Below are 7,500 nucleotides of genomic sequence, written 5' to 3' on the forward strand. Positions count from 1 at the left end.
AGAGAGAGAGAGGAGAGAGAGTATAGTGTTCACCAGGCAAAACGTGTGTTGAGCGCGACGCGCTAGCATTGCTTCCATTGGGCAGAATCTCTTAGTGGGGACTATAGAGGTAGGGGTGCTCTCTCTCTCTCTCTCTCTCTCTCTCTCTCTCCTCTCTCTCTCTCTCTCTCTCTCTCTCTCCCTCCCTCCCTACCCTATGTATGTATACATAGAGGGCATCAGGACCAGCAAGCGTGACACGGGAGTAACAGGGCGTAACGCCTTCACACAATAGGCCAGCCTCGGAGCGTGTCACACCCCCTCCCAGCTGGGGCTCCCCACTTCTCCCACCCGTCCAGACTGTAACTCCCCTCACTGCTCCCACCCGTCCAAACTGTAACTCCTCACTGCTCCCACCCGTCCAAACTGTAACTCCTCACTGCTCCCACCCGTCCAAACTGTAACTATTCACTGTTCTCCTCTATTCGTTATTACGTTTTTGTGGTTCTCGTTCGTTACAATATGATTTTTCATTACTCCCGTCTGTCCAAACGTAATTTTTCACTGTGCTCATCCTTCCAAATGTAACTTTGCCCGCACCCGTCGAAATGTAACTTTTCACTGCTCTAATTCATCCAAAATGTAATCTCACTGCTTTCACCCGTCCAAATTTAACTTTTCACTGCTCTAACCCGTCCAGATGTAATTGTTCAATACTTTCATCCTCCTAGAAGTGACATTGCACTGCTATGAGTCATCCATTTGGAACTTTTCACCGTTCAAACCCGTCCAACTTTGACTATCACTGTGTTTTTCCCCCGACGACCGGTAATTTTTTCACTGTCCTGACCCGTCGAGCTTTCACTGCACGAACTCGCCAGTCTGTCGCCTTTCACAGCTTCAACTGTCCATGGCGTTCACCTGTCCAGCAGTAACTTTGTCACTGTCTGGTCTGGTCGATTTGAACTTTTCACCGATTTTTTTTTTTGGGGGGGGGTGGGGGTGGGGGTGGCTGTGAGTCATTCAGTGTGGACTCTGCCAACAAATAGAGGATATTAAAATGTCCGTTGCCTTTCGCTCCGGACGATTAATTTCAGAATGGAAAAACAAATGAAAAGCGTCCGTTCCTAACTGAAATAAAACGTGGGATAAAAAAACTTTTTTTTTTTTTTTTTTGCTTACTGGGTAAAAAAAAAAATTGCCTTCACACTTGTAATATTATTTTTTTATATATATATTTTTCTTTCTTAGATTATCTTTTGTTGTGTCTATTTGAAATTTTCTTGGGAATATTTGATTTTCTTGAGCCATTTTTGTGTGTGTGTGTGTTTAATTTCTCTCTCTCTCTCCTCTCTCATCTCTCCTCTCTCTCTCCTCTCTACTCTCTCTTCTCTCCTACCTCTCTCTGAGTGTGTGGTTCTTCCTTGGCCTGTATAGCCCCGTTCTTGGCTGGCTGTGGCAAAAGGCAGCCTTGCTTTATATTATATATATATATATATATATATTATATATATATATATATATATATATATATATAAAACACACACACACACCTGCATCCTCTCCTTCCTTTCCCCCGGCTGAGGAGAGCGGCTGGTCGTCTTCTATTGAAAGGCAAATTGACTTAGTTGGTGAGGCGTGTGGTGCTTGTGGCGGTGGTGCACGTGAGGCTGGCATGCGTGAGGAGGCCGTGTGTGTGTGTGTGGGTCTGTGTGTGTGTGTGTGTGCGGGTGTGTCTGTAGGTGAGTGTGTCTGTGTGTGTGTGTGTGTATGTGTGTGTGTAGGTGAGTGTGTCGGGGTGTATGGGAATATATACATGCATGTATGTGTGTATATATGTGTAATGTGTTATGTTTTTCCTCCTGTCGTGTGTGTGTATATATATATATATATATTATATATATATATATATATATATATATATATATATATATATATATATATATGAGAGAGAGAGATTTTTACCGCATTTTTCTCCGTAATCGTATAAATATGTATATCCCCGAGTGTATACGTGAAGTATTCTCTGTATATGCATGTTAGCATGTCTGTATAGCTGAATATAATTACGTGGTTGATTCCGTGTACACGTTCCCGGGTACGTGAAGTAATTCCAGGGGTCAGCATCCCCTTTGTTACCGTGCTGCGTCTTCGCCCATCCTACTATAGCTTTTAGCTGGCTAGCTGTCATAAGCCGGCCAGCTAACATCGTCCCACTCCGTCCATACCAGCAAGCTGAAGAAGCTAACTCCCATCACCAAGCAAGCTGAAGAGCTAACTCCCATCACCAAGCAAGCTATAAAGCTAACTCCCTCCACCAGGCAAGCTATAAAAAGCTAACTCGCACTAGTAAGCTATAAGACAGTTCCTCAAATCAATGATACGACCGAGTTGGTCAGCTTCGGACACGGCTGAGAATAATACGCTCGCTCAGGGGCCCATCCCTCCTCTCCTCCACGCGTCTTCTTTTGATCTGCATACGAAAATGTTTTAAAAATCTGGGGGTTTTCGATGGTGCGATGGGAAGGGAGATGGTAGATTAGGGGAGGCGAGGGAGTAGGGAGGGAGAGAAGTAGGTGGGGGAGGCTCAGGTAGGGAGTTCTTCGCCCTGCAGTGCGAAGGGAGATGAATAGTGAGCAACGGTGTGACGTTTTCTTTCAAGACGAAGGTAAACGGGATGTCATTCGGTGGTCTGAGGAATTTCATTTTCTGTTGGGACGTTTTCTTTTTTTTTTTATTCTTTTTTTAATTACAGCTGTTTTAATTTTTTTTCTCTTTATACTTGTAGATCAGCCGAATGAAAACGGGAGGCGGGCGTGATGGAACTACATAATGAATCATAGAGTCGGTAGGACGATATGATGATGATGAGCCGTGGTGATGAATTGGTTATTCTCTCTCTCTCTCTCTCTCTCTCTCTCTCTCTCTCTCTCTCTCTTCTCTCTCTCTCTCTTTCTCTCTCTCTCTTTCTCTCTCTCTCCCTTACGTCTTCAAGAATGTTTTCGTGATGATCGCTAACTTCGTAAATTAATTTACCCCGCTGATGAGGCGGGGCCTCTCCGTGAGACACAGGGGAGAGATGAAAGAGAGAGAGAGAGAGAGAGAGAGAGAGAGAGGAGAGAGAGAGAGAGAGAGAGAGAGAGAGAGACCGTGTGTGTGTGTCTCTCTCTCTCTCGCTCCCCCTAGAGATAGTGAGACGGAGAGAGAGAGAGAGATTGTAGTTATTACGTATACAAGAGTCAAACGAGCTTGAAAGTTTAAGCTTTAGAATATAGGTCATATAAGCTGTATAAAGGCATCATATATACATATATTCCCTGAAGTATATAACAGAATAGATAACTAAAATAGGGAAAACGAAATAGGCGGAGTCATTTGGAGCAAATTGGAGCACCAAGTCCTATTTATTGCATTCTTTTTTTCTTAACTGTTTCAGCACTTCTTACTTCCTCCTCCCCCATCCTAACTTCCAGTTTTAAGTTACTGATAATTTTTGTACTGCTCGTGTTAACGTAACTATTTCTCTCCTTTTCTGGTATTGAAATGGCTTTCTATTATTGCTCTGGATAAAGTGTATAATTTTCTTTAGCATCTATATAGAGAGCATAGTGTTTTGATATATAGCTTTTTAGCTTCTGTATAGTATATAATGTCTCCTGATATATAGCTTTTTAGCTTCTATATAGTGTATAATGTCTCCTGTTATATAGTTTTTTAGCTTCTATATAGAGAGTAAAGAGTTTCTTGATCAGCTAATGGTTTGTAACCCTCTTGCCCTTATACTATTAAGAAAGACTGTAATAATTACAGTATCTGTATTTCAGAAACTGTATAACCTTTCTATGGACAGCGACATGTTTCATATCATTTCGGTCAAGAATAGTAATAATCTTGGAAGTTTTGTCTCCAAAGATAGCTAGTCTTATTTCAAAGTTTGAAATGTCATATGTAGAGGAAAGTTTAAAACTGCGTATGGTATCAAAACCTCTGGAAAATGCCACGGCATTTTCACAGCCACAGTGACCTGCTTTGACCTGGGCTTGAAGTGCATTGTTTGGTGAGCGGGAGAACGTGCGTGGTGGGGTGGTCACGAGTGGGGAAGAGTTCCATTTGGAGCCACACTGATCGCTGGTACAAAGGTTGTGGAAGGGGTGGGAAGGCGTCCGTCAGTGAATTAGACGGCGACTGCAAAAGACATTGTGTTGGACGGATCCGACGGAGAACATAATGTAGACGGAGCCTACAAGGATGAATTATTAGACAGAACTGGTAAGAACCTGTGTTAGACGGAGCCTACAAAGAACATGTATTAGACGGAGCCTAGAAAGAGCATGCATTAGACGGAGCCTACAAAGAACATGTATTAGACGGAGCCTACAAAGAACATGTATTAGACGGCGAGCCTACAAAGAACATGTATTAGACGGAGCCTACAAAGAACATGAATTAGACGGAGCTCACAAAGAACATATATTAGACGGAGCCTACAAAGAACATGTATTAGACGGAGCTCACAAAGAACATATATTAGACGGAGCCTACAAAGAACATGTATTAGACGGAGCCCACAAAGAACATGTATTAGACGGAGCCTACAAAGAACATATATTAGACGGAGCCTACAAAGAACATGTATTAGACGGAGCCTACAAAGAACATATATTAGACGGAGCCTTCAAAGAACATGTATTAGACGGAGCCCACAAAGAACATGTACTAGATAGATTCTGCAAAGAACTTGAATTAGAATCTAGGAGGAACTTAGGAACTTATGCCATTGGAAGAGAAAAAGATAAAGAAAATGCGAAAGGCGAGGAACAGTTACAATTATGCATGAACAAAAGAGCTAAAGATGTTGGAACAGGATCATTAGGAGGAGACCTTGCTGTGCAGTAGACTCCCCTGCGAAGACTGGATGGTGGAACAGAATCCCCAGCAGCAGACTGAACGATGGAACAGAATTTCCAGAAGCATCTGGGTTGTGGAACAGAATCCCCTGCAGCAGAAAGGGTCGAAAGGAAACGGAAACTTTGAGTAAATGCCATGAGCACGAAAATGCATTCGATCTTGGAGGATTGTCAAACGTAAGGTGTTGGGGCTAAGTCCACTCCCTTAGATGATTGACGGGAGGGAGACAGTGACATTCCTCGACCTAGATTGACGGGTGTGAAGACGGGTGACTGTCTGTTCCCCGGGTATCGAACTCTGTCGTGGGGGAATCGTGAAGGCATATACCTTGTCTATATTAGGGGTCAGAAACGCGCTAATTGTGCGCTCGGGAATATTCGTTATCGGCCTAGTTATACGTTTATGAGTATTCGTTATTGCGCTAGTTAAAGTTTATGAATATTCATCTTCGCGATTTCGGTACGGTCAAAAATATTCATTGTGTTCTATGTTTACGTTCAATGATATGATCGCGGGCGTTCTTTTACGTTCAGCCCAGCTCATACGTCTCTCGAGGATTGAACGCTCTCTTAAACACCTGAATCGGGTTCAAAAAGTGGAGCTCTATAGATCCCAGTCTTCAGTGGAGCTCTATAGATCCCATTATTCAGTGGAGCTCTATAGATCCCATTATTCAGTGGAGCTCTATAGATCCCAGTTCAAAGAGGTCTGTACACACCAGTTAGTGTAGCAGCTACAGACACACCAGTTACAAAAGCGTTATAAGAACAGTTAGAAGAACTCTATAGACCCCAGTTAGAGGAGTTAGATAAACACTGCACACACACACACACACACACACCACACACACACACAACACACACACAACACTCAAAACAAAAACCCAACTCAATCAAACTAGAGGCCCATGTTACCCCCACCCCTCACCAAGATAAATGACGATAAGGGTCAGTCGAGCCCGAGGGAACAACGAGGGATTTCCGCCCGCTTCCGCCCCTCCCCCCCTTCTCCTCTTCTCTCTCTCTCTCTCTCTCTCTCTCCCCTTCCATGGACGGGGTCTTTCCGCTTATCCAGAGAGAGAGAGAGAGAGAGAGAGAGGAGAGAGAGAGAGAGAGAGAGAGAGAGAGAGAGAGGAGCGAGCGAGCGAGCATGGGATAGGAGAATGGTGGGTTGTCGCGTTCCGCGCCATAGTTTCGTCCCAGTGTCTACGCCAGACGGGGCGAAAGTTGGGACCCAGCTCGACACGAGCCTTTGGAGGGACGACGCGACAGCGAACTGATCGTGCGTAGGTTTCGTCCCATCCCAAACACACGTCTCTGCCTGGTGGGGCGCGGCGCGGCGAAGGAGGACGCGAAATGCAATGGCCTTTGCAGCCAGAATGGTCGTCTTCTGCAGCCAGAGCCACTTCCACTGTTCGTCTGTAATGGGTCGTTTTCGCCTTTTTTTTTTTTTTTGAGAACGCCGTGGTGGGGCTGGCCATTCACAGGGCAGGAGGTCTTTACGATCCTGAGCTGAGATCGCGGTGGTGGACCTGGTCATTCGCAGTGCCGGAGGATCTTGTCTTCTTCGCCTTAAGCCGAGATCGCATTGAGGACTTCGAAGTGGCGAAGACAGTCGCCTGAGTTCGAAGGTTTGAGTTTCCTATCCAGAGCTGGGTGATGGTGGTGATGAGGGTTGTTGGTGATGGTGGGGACTGTTGGTGATGGTGATGGTGGGGATTGTTGGTGGAGGTGGTGGAGGTGGGGACAAATATAGCCTCGGAAAACTTATGACTTCCTGAAAGACTTCAGGAACGTCGAGTTGGCGCATGACGTAATGCATAGATGCACACACAACTGCTCGCGCAGAACTGAATTTAGACTCTGTTCGTCGTAAAGAAACGAGACTGGACGAAGGACCAGGAATAGTTTGACCTTAATGGCCATTACTCAAATGTAATTTTTTTTTTCATACGTAGTGTAGCTGATTTACCAGCATCCCCTGTGGATTATGCACAGACACAGTGAGCTGTAAATCTGTAAAAAAAAAAAAAAAAAAGGAAAATCATTTACAGGGATTATGTCTGCATGATTTGCATGGCGTTGTGTGGATCAGTGCAACAGCGAGGTGACAGATTCTCTCTCTCTCTCTCTCTCTCTCTCTCTCTTCTCTCTCTCTCTCTCTCTCTCTCTCTCTGGTTGAAACAAACTCCCGTCGTCCATTCGCCTGCGATTGGCTCTCGCCGGTTCGTTAGCTATGAGCGCTGTTTCGACTTAAACAATTCCGTTCGTTATTTGCTTACGTTTTCTTTTTTTTTTTTTTTATTTTAGGTGGGGAAGGGAGGCGGGGGGGGAGGTGGTCTGTCTCTTGACGACGACGTTGTCTCTCTCTCTCTCTCTCTCTCTCTTCTCTCTCTTCTTCTCTTATATTCTATTTATTTTTTATATTTTATATTATCATATATATATATATATATATATATATATATATATATATATAAAGCAGGTGCGACACAGCGACTATGTCGATGCGAGAGAAAAAAAAAAGAGATCGTGGGAACCGGCATGTTGTATTGGAGCGAGAGGACGGGTCTTGCATAGAGAGAGAGAGAGAGAGAGAGAGAGAGAGAGAGAG

This window comes from Panulirus ornatus, chromosome 17 (genome assembly GCF_036320965.1).
Source record: "Panulirus ornatus isolate Po-2019 chromosome 17, ASM3632096v1, whole genome shotgun sequence".
Lineage (NCBI taxonomy): Eukaryota > Metazoa > Arthropoda > Malacostraca > Decapoda > Palinuridae > Panulirus > Panulirus ornatus.